Source organism: Sinocyclocheilus grahami, unplaced genomic scaffold, assembly GCF_001515645.1.
Source record: "Sinocyclocheilus grahami isolate Dianchi unplaced genomic scaffold, SAMN03320097.WGS_v1.1 scaffold2029.1, whole genome shotgun sequence".
Lineage (NCBI taxonomy): Eukaryota > Metazoa > Chordata > Actinopteri > Cypriniformes > Cyprinidae > Sinocyclocheilus > Sinocyclocheilus grahami.
This window is the reverse complement of record NW_015507208.1, coordinates 43,531-56,498: the sequence shown is the minus strand read 5'-3', so window position 1 is coordinate 56,498 and position 12,968 is coordinate 43,531. Positions and strand designations below refer to the sequence as shown.

General features: G+C 38.2%; 1 long non-coding RNA gene across 1 annotated transcript in view; it reads left to right on the top strand.

Moving 5' to 3' along the window:
• LOC107573767 (uncharacterized) overlaps nucleotides 1-11,304 on the top strand; it is a 16,216-nt gene extending 4,912 nt beyond the window's left edge. Inside the window, exons 2-3 of the long non-coding RNA XR_001607565.1 lie at nucleotides 11,065-11,124; nucleotides 11,197-11,304. This is a non-coding gene — a long non-coding RNA (uncharacterized lncRNA). The remainder of the gene's footprint in view (nucleotides 1-11,064; nucleotides 11,125-11,196) is intronic.
• The last annotated feature ends 1,664 nt before the right edge of the window (nucleotides 11,305-12,968 follow it).

The window sequence follows — 12,968 nt, the reverse complement described above, 5'->3', positions numbered from 1 at the left end:
AGAGTCCCCACTTTTCACAAAAACAAACCTGTCTGTGTGTGTGTGTGTGTGTGTGTGTGTGTGTGTGTCATATTAATGTTGGTCGTACCGCGGTTTGATTTGTGTAAGCGTGTGAATGTATTAAACAGCAGTGAACACTCTTCTGAAAGATGGGAACACACACACACACACACACACACACGCATGATGCAGGCGGTGGTTCAGTGTGTTTGAGCTCTTGTGTCGGTTAATCCACTGGATTCAGAGGAAACTGTAAAGAGCTGAGCGCTGTGTGTGAGTGTGTGTGTATCAGAATGGACGAGGCCTCTCATGTCCACATGCCGGAGGCGTCTTGAGGAGCGTCTAGGTGACCGTCTGTAGGAGACTGTGAGTCTGTGGGAGACTCTCGTTTTGTTACAGTAATTCTAGTGTGTTGCTGTTTAATTACGGCACCGTCTTGTTTGTAGTCAGCTCTTATAAAGAGGCGTTCACACAGAACACATTTTTGCATTCCATTGCGCTACTTTTGCAGTGTTTTTCTATGTAAATGTGATTGAAGGATGTGTTTGATGCTCGCATCTTTTGCAGAATCATGCGCATGAAACGCTGTTCTAGAAATGCATCGGTCAAGTTGAAAGAAGTTCTAGAAGCTTGTGTTTTTTTCCGAGAGAGCTGAACTGGATGATGACATCATCAATGAATTGACTTTAGCTGGAAAAATGACTCTTTGCATTATTGAGAAACTATTTTTCTGTTGACACCGTAAAGCTGCTTGGGCACGATCAGTATTGTATAAAGCACTATATAAATAAAGGTGGCTTGACTTGACTTTCTCCATTGCACTGCCCCCAAAACCAATTCTGTGTTCGCTTGTATTGTATATAATGCAACATTTTATCCCTGAAATCCACTTATAATGCTACAGAAGTTTTTTGTCATGTTTTAGGGTGTTTACCTGCTGTTCGATCCCTTAGTTCAGTTCATTCAGATATATATTCATCGCACAAAAACTATCAGTCCGAGATGGGCTAAAATGTACTCAGGAGTGGTTTGGTTGTGGTCAGAAAGCAATCCGACCCAACGGATCGATAAACCAAACTCTATCATAATTCATAATGGGAAATGCGGTATTTAAAGAGATAGTTCATCCAAAAATAAAACCCTCAAGTCGTTCCAAACCTGTAGGATTTTCTTTGTTCTGCTGAACACACAAAAAGATATTTTGAAGAATGTGGATAACCAAACAGTTTCTGATTTCCATTGACGTAAATAGTGTATTTTCTATACTATGGAAGTCAATGGGGACAAACAACTTTTTTTGGGTGAACTATAACTTTAATGAGCTTCAGTGTCTGTCAGTTAACGCAGTTATAAACCAGCACATCTTGCTAATTGAGAATTCTGTCGTGATGAAACACTGTAATGATTTGAGTTCCTGTTGGAGGAAGCAGCATTCGTGTGTCACTCTTCAGCATTGCATCCTGGGAAAAGGATCTTCTCAGTTGAGCTGCTTCGCCTGCGGTGATGCTCTGAGCGGGAGATCCTTCCCAAAATCACATCAGAAATGGAGGCTTTGCACTTCTCGTCTCTGGCCCGGAACAGAGTTTTGATGAAGAGGGGTTGTGCTGTTGTTGCTCTGTTCTAACCATCAGTCATTATAATCCAGATCACAGTCTGTAACCGCAACAAAACCATTCCTTGCAGGTTTCATCTGCAGACTTTGAATAGCTGCTGTGTGAATGTGGGATAAACTGAGTTTAACTCGTACCGAAGGCCTCAAAAGATGAAGATTCCTGCTGTTTATTCCTTTCTGTGTTGCTTTTCATCATCAGCTTTCAGGCAAATGTGCTTCTCTCATCAGCGGCGCCCACTGAGCTCCATCAATTATTAAAGCGCATCTGAATCTTTCTGGAGCTGTTTACCTGTTTGTGCAGCCAGAAACGTGTGTCTTATATAATTCAACCCATCAGGGATGTTCGGCAGTCTGTGGATCTATTCTTAGCTCTCTGAGCTCCATAAATTAATCTTCAATGTGATGTTCAGTGCTGATATCAGTCCTGTACTTCACCTGGAGGATGGAGAATATCTGCCCATGATCACACGTTAACCCTGGAAAGCCTGACATGAGAAATAATAAATAATGGAACAGTTCAGACAAAACACAAAACTTTGCATATGTGTTAATGTATTTGATCCATCAGGCTTTTATGGTTCTGATACATTGAGAATATGGAGGAAAAAGCAGCTCAATTTTATTCAGAGACTCAAACTGAGCAACAATATAAATTTGAAATTCTGATTTAAGATATTAAGTCTTGTTTTCAAAATTGTATTAGTTTTTGTTTAAAACAAGCAGAAATATCTGCCAATGGTGCAAGAAAAATAAACTTGTTTAGCCTTTGCATTAAGATTATTTTTCTTACGCCATTGGCAGATATTTCTGCTTGTTTTAAACAAAAACTAATACAATTTTGATAGTTTTTTTTTTGAAAACAAGACTTAATATCTTAAATCATTTACTTGTACAGTAAATTAATCTTGATTCAAGAATGTTTAGATATTTATACTAGAACACAAGACACAAACACTAAGTAAGAGAATCATTTTTTGCAGTGTTTAGCTGATACTGACATAAAATGATATAGATATCAGCGATCGCTCTATATCTCCAATAATGTGTCTCAGAGAGATGAGAGTGAAATGCTCCAAACATATAATGCAGTGATTGAGAGCTGAAGAAATAAAGGCTCCTCCTCAGATGTGAGATGTTCTGGAGGCTTGTGAAGATCATTCCTCCGCTGAGGAACAGTGAAAGTAAAGCTTCTGGAAACAAACGCTCCTCAAAAGATCCTGAGGATCAGATTTGAGACTCTAAAACATGATTGATGGAGAATCAAGTAAAGCTGAGCTGCTTCAGTCCAGTAAGTGTTCATCTGGAGATATTACTGCCCTTATTCTGATGCTTACTTGAGAAAAATCGTTTTACATACGTAACATACTCTTGTACAATTACACTAAAAGAGCTTTGATAACGAAGTAGCTAAAAACTAAAAATGAAACAATCTCAATTCACGTTTTGATAAAGCGTCTGGTCATGTTCTCAGACTTCAGCTGGAGTTTGCTGTGAATCCTGTTGCTGGTTTTCTAGCAGACTGGAATGAACTGGTGTCATGAGTGAGCCGTGTGTTTAGACGAAGCGTGTCGCGTGACGTTCTTTCTGGATGATTCACGCTCACCTTCGGCCAGAAATCTGTGCCAGAAACTCATCTGAACATCAGACAGTAAACAGCATCGTGTGTGTTTCCTCCTGAGGACGCTCTCATTACTGTCTCACTCACATTAGATGTAGGCCAGAGGAGAAACAGACGAGCTTTATTAGAGCCAGCGCTTCGTCAGCCGCTCGTATGCTAATGACAGACGTGTGTTTTAATGAGGCCACGGCTCTGCATTATGGGAATCATCTGAAGTTTGGCTAACGAGTCCTGTTATCCTGTGAGTCAGTAAACTATTTTAACCCTCTGGTGCTGCTCACTTGGATGTTTTTTTCTCTCAATGAAATGAATGTACTGTATTATAGTTCAGTAGTGGTTTTTATGTAATATTTTGTGTTTTTAGGGGATTTTATGGTACTAAAATATATTTATGGAATAGTTGTGATCCATTTATTACCTGTTAACCAAGTTTTGAGCATTGCCCTGAAAATGAAATATCCATCTTAAACTGTCATAAATCTTATGTTTGGTCTGTTTTTAAAGAAGACATCTGGCAGATTATTGCTGAAGTGAAAAAAGTTAAAAAGTTAATATATATTATTATGAAAAATATGCATTTTCCAAAACATGTTTTATACTCTGAAACGGCACAAAAGCTATAAATCAAAACAAATTGTGTTCCAAATTTGAGGTTGATATCGCAAAAAATGAGCTTTCAGTCAGATTTAGTTTGGTCGCAGTACTGTTTCCACTAGATGAAATTTGCTTTCTATTTGTTTCCAATGCATTATTTTTGACAATTTTGACAATTTTTGAAGGAACATTCAACCTTTTCGAATCATGTGCATGATTTTGTGTGTGTGTGTGTGCGTGTGTTCACACAGTAAGTGCCTAAACCTTTTTAAAGTTTTGTGCAATTCCGATGATTAAAAAATCTAAAAAAGTAAAATATTTCATTTAAAAATGACCAACGAGCACCAGAGGGTTAATTTAGTGTTGAAGTATGTGAAACACTGCTGTTAGATACTCAGTATGCTAAGAGCATTGAATGGCAATTCAGTTTGTGAATTATAGAAATACCACATTTGGCAAACATGCTTAAATACAAAATCGAGTAGTTTGTGCAGTTCTTCTGTAAATCACATAAATATTAACCCATGTCAGTTGTGCTTTTCTCCAGATGTTTTTCTCTTGGTTTGACGTGAACGTGATGAAACTGAGCATGTGCGGCCGGATCGTTTCCCATTAAATGAGAAGCAGACGGTCACGGGTCGAGCTGTGATGTGGCGAGACTCGAGTCATGAACGAGTCACTCTAAAAAGAGTCGTATGAAGATCTGTGTTTTAATGAGACGACCACAATGCATCTGTGCTTCGACTGAACTTTGATGGGAGCGCTGGTATTTGAGCCTTAATTTCTCTGAGAAACGTTATTTAGCACAAAAGAGTTGTGTCTCGGCCTCATGGTCTTCAGAAGGAGATTTGAGTCTGAAAATGAAGCTGATTTCAAGGGTTTTGTCTCACCATTGTGGTTTTTCACCATTTTAATCACCATTTTCATTGCCTTTTTTCAAATCAGGGATATTATAGTTAACTAAAACCATAAAAAAACATTTTTGTTTCTTGAAATAAACCTTAAGTGAAATAAAATAAAATATATATTTTTCAGCTAGTTGCCTAAGCAACATTTCTCATTTTCATTTAGTTTTATTATTTTACATACTTTTTTTGTCAAGTCAAGTCACCATTATTTATATAGGCTTAGTGCTTTTTACAATGCAGATTGTGTCAAAGCAGCTTTACAGTATTAAACAGAGAAATAGTGTGCCGTTCTCCTCTTGCCAGACGAAACCAGCAGTTTTCAGTTGTAATTAGGAGAATATTTCAATATTTAATGTTGTTGATTTTTGGCAAATGCAGGTAATTTACCAAAGAAATATGATGATTTTTAACAGTTATGACTGTTCTAGCGCCACCTATGGTGGAATTACCATAAAATGTTGCATGCTTCTTTAGAATCATCAGTCGCATATGCTCACCTAGTTTCATGAAGTTTTGAGTTTTCATTTAGGATTTATAGGATTTTTGGGTATAATTGGCCACGTCCCTTTAAAAGTGACCCTGTTGTAGCTTACCAAAGTGTAAAATTCAATATTATTTTTGATAATTATAGATCTAGAGGGTCCAGAGAATTGTACTGCAGTGGTTTTGTTGAGACTGAGCGAAAAAACCTAGGACTAGTTTGCAAAAGTAGCTTTTTTAAATAATCTTGAATATTTAATGAACAGTTTGATTGACAGCATTGATCCCAGAGGCAACGTTGTTTAGAATGAGGAGATCTATCATATTATATGATGACCTAGTGTATGTGTGAATATATGAACTTTTTTTTTTTAGAATTAAAGTCGTTTTCAATTGAAATGTTTTTTTTAAAAGTCTTTTTTACTGTTATAGCAACACCTATGGTCCGATCTCGATGAAACTTTGCATGCTTTTTAAGAGTCATCTGACACATGTTTTCACCAAGTTTCGTAAAGTTTTGAGTTTTCGTTTAGGTTTTATAGGCTTTTGGGTATATTTGGCCATGCCCCTTTTCTAAATGACCCAGTTATAGGTAATCAAAGGACATAATTCAACATTTTTTGATAATTATTGATCTAGAGAGTCCAGAGAATTGTACTGCAGTGGTTTGATCGAGATTGAGTGAAAAAACCTAGGACTAGTTCGCAAAAGTAGGGTTTTAACCTAATTGAGAATATTTAATGAACGATTTGGTTGACAGCAGTGGTTCTTGAGGCAAAGTTGCACATTCTGAGGGGATCTGTCAAATTATATACATTTTGACTGGATGTGTGAAATATCGTGCAATATACAATCATTTATACACTTGAAAAATGCAATATCGCCCCCATTGGCCGATTTCTTTCAAAATTCTTTCAGACCTTTAGGGCCATGGGTCGAACATGCCCACGAGTTTCGTTCTGATCGGCCTTCGTTAACCTTGTCTAATAGGTGCTCAAACTTCATTAGCCGATGGCGGCTATGTTTTTTGAGATAGGCCAATGTCCTCATAGACCCTTGCGGCACATTGGACAAAGACACTGCATACCAATTTTCAGGTCAATTGGACTAACTCTTGCGTAGTTATAGCTGTTTTTATGTTTCCCCATCTTATAGTGCCACCAAGTGGCAGAGCTGGACAATTTTTTTATTTGACCAAAGATTGAGCTCTTACACATGTGTACCGAGTTTCGTGACACAAGGATTCTGACAAGCGGTCTAGGAGTTATGAGCCCCCTATAGGCCGATTGGGCCAAGTCTTTGGATCTGAGTGGCAGTCAATACTACTAACTTCTGACAAAGTTTCAGCTTTCTAGTTCTTAGGGTTTGATCTCCACGATCAGTTTTAGGGAATAATAATAATAATAATAAAAATCCCTACAATTACAATAGGGTTTCAGGGTTATAATAGGGTTTCACGTCACATAGTGACGTGCTTGAACCCCTAAATATAATGACTCGTTCACTAGTAGGGTTGCAAAAAGGTGGAAAATTTCCAGAAGACTTTCTGAAATTTTTGTAAAGTTTCCGGAAATTTGACCAGAACCGTTTCGCCCCTTTGCAATCCTATTCACTGTGAACACGAATGAAGAAGTCAAACACAGCTGGTTTTGATTGCTTGTTTTCTGCACTGTTGCACAAATAATAAGCATTTTGAATAGCAATTATTTATCGACTCATCAGAACTAGACTCATATGAATGAAAGGTGAACTGGTTTCGGACGTCTGGTCATATTTCTGCAGTTTTCCCAGCAGTGTCTGGAGGACCAGAGTTTTGATGTGTTTCTGGAGGAGGAGAGGCCTCCCATCCGTCTGTCAAGGTGAAGCCTCTGAGCGAGCGCGGGACAATCGCGGCGTTCTCTACTGTACAGCGGCGCAGTGGGACGAGCGTGTGAAAATCCGCTTTGGCCCCGTTCCATTCATCCCGCTTTAGGGACATAAGAACCTCAATAGAACAATGAGGCTTTTTCCCCTCGACGGCTCGCAAACAAAACAGCTGCGTGAATCCAGGCCACTCTGACAGTCACGTCAACCTGACGCTCTGTGCTCTTATTGAACCAAAACAGAGGATATGGCTTATTCTAATACAGGAAGCGTGGTCTGTCCGGCTCGCCGCATCTTTACCAAACAAATGAGAGAGAGACGAGAGCCTTTCCCTTAGTTTAAAATAGAAACTTGAATTTTCTGTAAAGCTACTTTGCAACGATTTGTATCGTGAAAAGTGCTATACAAATAAACTTGAATAGAATTAAATTGTTCCAGTTTCTCACTTGAATGGCATTTGGATCCGTTTGAATGGAGTGGAGGAGTTTGAATCATTTGATTCAGTGATTCAGTGAGTCAATTCTGCACTCGACTCTCTCCTCGTTCAGTCATATTTGATAGAGTCGCTTGAGTTTCTTCAGATTTACTGTGTCTGTCTGGAGTCTTTCAGTGTCCGTGTTCTTCATTTTTTCAATGTGAATTTGGCCATTTGAGCGACACTACTGTAGGCTAATATTTCCAGCTGGAGATGCTGTTTCTCTCACTGACGCATTCTTATGTGTTTTTGTATTTTTATGTGTTGTTTGTCTCTAAATGCTGCAACCAAATTGCGTTCGGGAAATGAAATTGGGTCATTCTATTGCAAAAGACTCCTGGCTTTGATTTTGATCTTTTTATGTTTAGTGAAAGAAATGCTTGAATGAAGAAAACAATGCAAAATATTAAATGTCATGATGAATATTTGCAGAGTAGTGCCACTGAAAATGTGCACACTTTACTCCTGGAGCTGCATTGAGATCCCAGTATCTCTGTAATTTAATCATACAGGTCCTGAAAAATGGAAATATCAAAAGATAAGTTTGTTGAGAATTAAAATCTAAAAGGATATGAAGATATCTTTAATACTTCTTGAGTTACAGCCATGCAAACTATGGAAAAACAAACACGAAAAGTGCTAATTTCCCATTTTTGAACGGTCACCATTGGCAAATAATGCAACACAGATGACTAAAGTCAACAGATTTCACTAATAGAGCTAACAATCTCTGTGTGAAAATAATATATGATGCTGCCATCTTTCTGAAGTCATTTTATCCTCCTGTAATTTGGCTCTGAATCTCAGGTGATCATTGTCATTTTGACCCCCCTCTACAAAACAGTGCATTGCTCAGTAAATATTCATCCATGACATTTAATATTTTGGCTTTCTTAACCATTTATGTTTGTCTTTCTTCTAAAAAAATCTGAAGTTTGAGCTGGGGAAGTTTCTGAAATGTGGTTGTTTTTACAGGGAATGACACAACAATCAGATGAGCCGTTTGCTCGCATTTTTCATCTTAATCTGCCATATGCTGAACATTTCTTCATAAAGAGCTTTAGAGCTAAAAATACTCAGCGAGGCTTTATAGATGCGCGGCTGCTTCTCAGCTGTTGTACGTTTGTGTTGAACGCTGTTTGCAACTGATCTGGAGAGATCTATTGTGCTTTAGCTCTGTTTGTGAGTTTTTACCGTATTTTACCGTGTTGTTTGGAGTTTTACTGAGGTCAGTGATGGAGATGCAGTCGGTGTTTGTGTGAAGTGCTTTTCTGTGTCCATCTCTGAATCAGCAGCAGCCATTAATGTTTCATTTCAAAACACTTTCGTTTGCTGTGTATGTGTGTATGTGTGTGTGACTGTCATCACAGTCAGTGATCGTCCCCAGAGCTGTGATTTCCACCATCAGCTCTGAAAGCACGCAGGAGCCATTAGTGTTAGCCTAGATACGTCAAAACACTTACTGAACCTGAGGCTGGAATTAACCCTTGATTCCTGACACACATTCACTGCCATCCCATGTGTATGAACCACACACACACTCACTCACACACACACACACACACACACACACACACACACACACAGTGATCATATTTGAACTGTATTTCCCAGCAATCATCAGACTAGTGTTATTTTTCTGTCATGTGACGGCCGTATTCCACTTTTGTCCTACATATTAGCCATATCTCCAGCGGCTCTGCTAAAGATAACGTTTCCCCTTTTACTCTTAATTATGGATGATAATGTTGTGTCTAATTAATGTCCTCTCCGTTAATGCATTCTGACATGTTCCTGCCCGCAGAGACTCCGGCCTCTTTCAGACATTTCTACAGCGCTTTATACAGTACAGATCGATTCAAAGCAGCTTCACAGAGATAAACAGGAAAAAAACAGTGTAAAATTCATCAATTATGACACAAATTGAATTTCAACTGTAAAGCAGCTCTACAGAAGATAATTGTTCAATTGTTTGATTCTTAATTCGAAATTTGATTCTTAACCATCAATCAGAAAACAATCATGCCATAATTCAGCTCAATTTGGATTACATTCACTTCATTAACAGTCAATGTTGCAAAATTCATCAATTATAAAACAAATTAAATTCTTTGATTCTTAATTTCGAAATTCTATGAAGCAACTCGACAGAAGACAAAGTGTCAATTTAGCTCAATTCAGATTCAGTTCAGTTAAATAAGTATCAATGTTGTAATGTGAATAAATTATCAAACTAATTAAATTCTTCAATTCTTAATGTAAGATTCAATTGCAGCTATAAGCAGCTCTACTGAAGACAATTGAATCATTATTCAGTTCACTAACCGTTGATGTTTCGACGTTTAACTATAAAGCAGATTCAATTGTTTGATTCTTAATTCAAAATTCAATTCTTAACTATAAATCAACTCAATCAGAAAACAGTCATGTCACAATTCAGCTCAATTTGGATTAAATTCTGTTCATTAACAGTCAATGTTGCGAAATTAATCAATTATAAAATAAATTAAATTCTTAACTATAAAGCAACTCTACAGAAAACAATTATGTCATAATTCAGCTGTAAAGCAGCTCCACAGAAGACAAGCGTCATTCAGATCAATTCAGTTCAATAACATTATCAAGTTATTCAGTTATAAAACATTAAATTCTTCAACTCTTAATTTGAAATTCAGTTTCAGCTGTAAGCAGCTCTACAAAACACAATAGAGTCATTATTGAGATTAGTTCAATTCAATTATAGAGTGAGCGTTGCGAAGTTCATGTTAACTATTTAAATTCTTGATTTGAAATTCAAAATTCGATTCTTAGCTATTAAGCACAAGACAATGGCCTGGTTTCACAGACAGGGCTTAGACTAAGCCAGGATTAGGCCGTAGTTCAATTAGGACATTTAAGTCATTTTCATCAACATGCCTTAGAATAAAACATTACTGGTGTGCATCTCGAGACAAAACAAAGGCACTGATATATTTTAAGATCAATCAGTGCAAGTTACTTTCAGTTAAAACAGCTTAGACTTACACTTTAAAGCTTGAGCCTTGTCTGTGAAACCAGGGGGCAAAGTGTCATAATTTAGCTCAATTCAGATTCAGTTCAGTTACATAATTGTCAAATGTTGTAATGTGAATCAATTATCAAACAAATTCAATTCTTAGATTGTTAATATGCAATTCAATTTCAGCCATAAGCAGCTCTACAAAAGACAACCGAGTCATTATTCACATCACTTCAGTTCTAGTTTTGTTCTCATAGTGTCATATCGATAATATTTCATATACAGAGACTCAGATGTTTATTTCTGCATCGTGTCAGTTTCTTCTTTATTTCTCCCTGCGGATTCATCAGAGAGCGAACGCTGCTCTGCTGCTCAAGTGTTTTATTTCAGAGTGTGTTGTTGATATTTTATGGATATGATCATGACACTTTCACAAACGGGTCACATGTGCACTCAGTGATTCTACAGGACAGACGCATGCTAATAATTGACGAGGTGCTTTTATCTCTGTTTCAGCGTCTGCAGGACGTGTTTGTGGAGTTCAACCATCAGCATCTGCTGGACTTCTACAATCAGGTCAGACTGAGTGCCGCTGAATCCTGATCTTCAGTGCGTTCAGACGCTCTCGGCTCTGTGTGTGTCTTACAGATGGAGATGATTCAGACTCAGCTGGACTCGCTCAGCTGACACAGCTCCGGTGACGTCTGTGCTTGTTCCTGGATTTGTGTGCTTCAGACTGAAGCTCTGGAGTGTGTGAGTGTGAAGTGTTAATGAACTGAAGCTCCGTCACACGTCTGATGATGTTTCATTAAAGATGCTTTTGCTCTGAAGCTCCAGCGTCTGGATTTATGACTTTGCTGCCTTCTCAGTGTTTCTGCAGGTTTTATGAAGATAAACGTAAGACTTTTTAAGACCAGGTCAAGAAAATGTAATGAATAAATTTAATATAAAACAATACGTCAATATGGTTTCTGAATGTATTTTCAAACACTTGTGGTTCAAAGAAAATACAACAAATTACTTTATAATTCATTTTATGAAAAAAAAGTTCAACTCAAGTTTTACTCTGCTCCCAAATACTAAAATATGCCAATAACTTGTCGTTTTCCAATACAAATACCTGAACAATCAATCATTTACTTAAAATAACTAGTGCTGTCAAACGATTAATTGCATCAAAAATAAACGTTTTTAAAGCAGCTGTCACAGCATGTGAGCACTAAACTAAGTTCTCATTCACACACAAGTTTACATTAAAAACACACGAGTTACAAAAACAGTGGGTTATGTCTGTGAAGGTAAACAGCTGGGAAATAAAGCACATGTTTATTTGGGATCTGTGTGGGAGCAGCAATATACAGTAAATACATCAATAAATCCTCTGCTCTGTTGTCTCTGAGGCTGGGACTCTAAACAGTGTTCTGTGCTCGTCTGTGCAGCCAAACACAGAACAGTTAGCATGCTTCGCTCACACTTTCATCATGGCGTTAGAGCTGCTACACCGTTGTCGCTTGTGAAAACACAATAAGGGTGTCGTGGGTGTAAACTTACAGATTAAGGGGTGGTAATATTATAATGAGATCCCTTTGCCACGTCACCAAGAGAGCGAAATCAGACGCGCTGGTTTTCTCAGACGCTTGCAGAAAAAGACTTACCTAAACAAAGTGACTGGGTTCATCTTTTTCACGTTTCTTTGGTTGGTAGATGCACCGGGGACCTGATTATAGCACTTACAACCTGGAGGAGTCAGATTTTCATGATATGTCACCTTTAAAGCCTTTATTTGTGGACAGGTGAACGCAGACTCCACAGAAGCCCTGTTTTCAGGAGAATCTGTTTGCTGTAAGTGTTAACTGAGTTCAGATCTGCTGCTCGTCGGTCAGTAGGTGCTTCTGTGTCTTGTCTCGAGGTGCACTCGTTCTGTCCGCCGCAGGGAAACGTGTGACGCACAGATCTCTGAACAGATGGCGAGACTCCAGCAGAGACCAGCAGAACACAGAGTTCTGGAGGAGCGAGCCGATCACAGGCCGTCTGGACCCAACACAGAGCTTCATCTCGTGATCCAGCAGATGTGAGAGGAAGCACAGAAACACATTCTTACATTAAACTCGACTAGTAATCGAGTGCGTTAGCACATCGGGTTCCTGGTGCCATCGTACAAAGAAAATAGTTTTTGTCTTCATATTTTTTCATGAAAGTATGATAAAGCAATAACTCCCGTGAAGCCCTCTGGACCCAACACAGAGCTTCATCTCGTGATCCAGCAGATGTGAGAGGAAGCACAGAAACACATTCTTACATTAAACTCGACTAGTAATCGAGTGCGTTAGCACATCGGGTTCCTGGTGCCATCGTACAAAGAAAATAGTTTTTGTCTTAACTTGTCAGACGTAAACAAAGGTGTGTGTTACTTTGTAGAG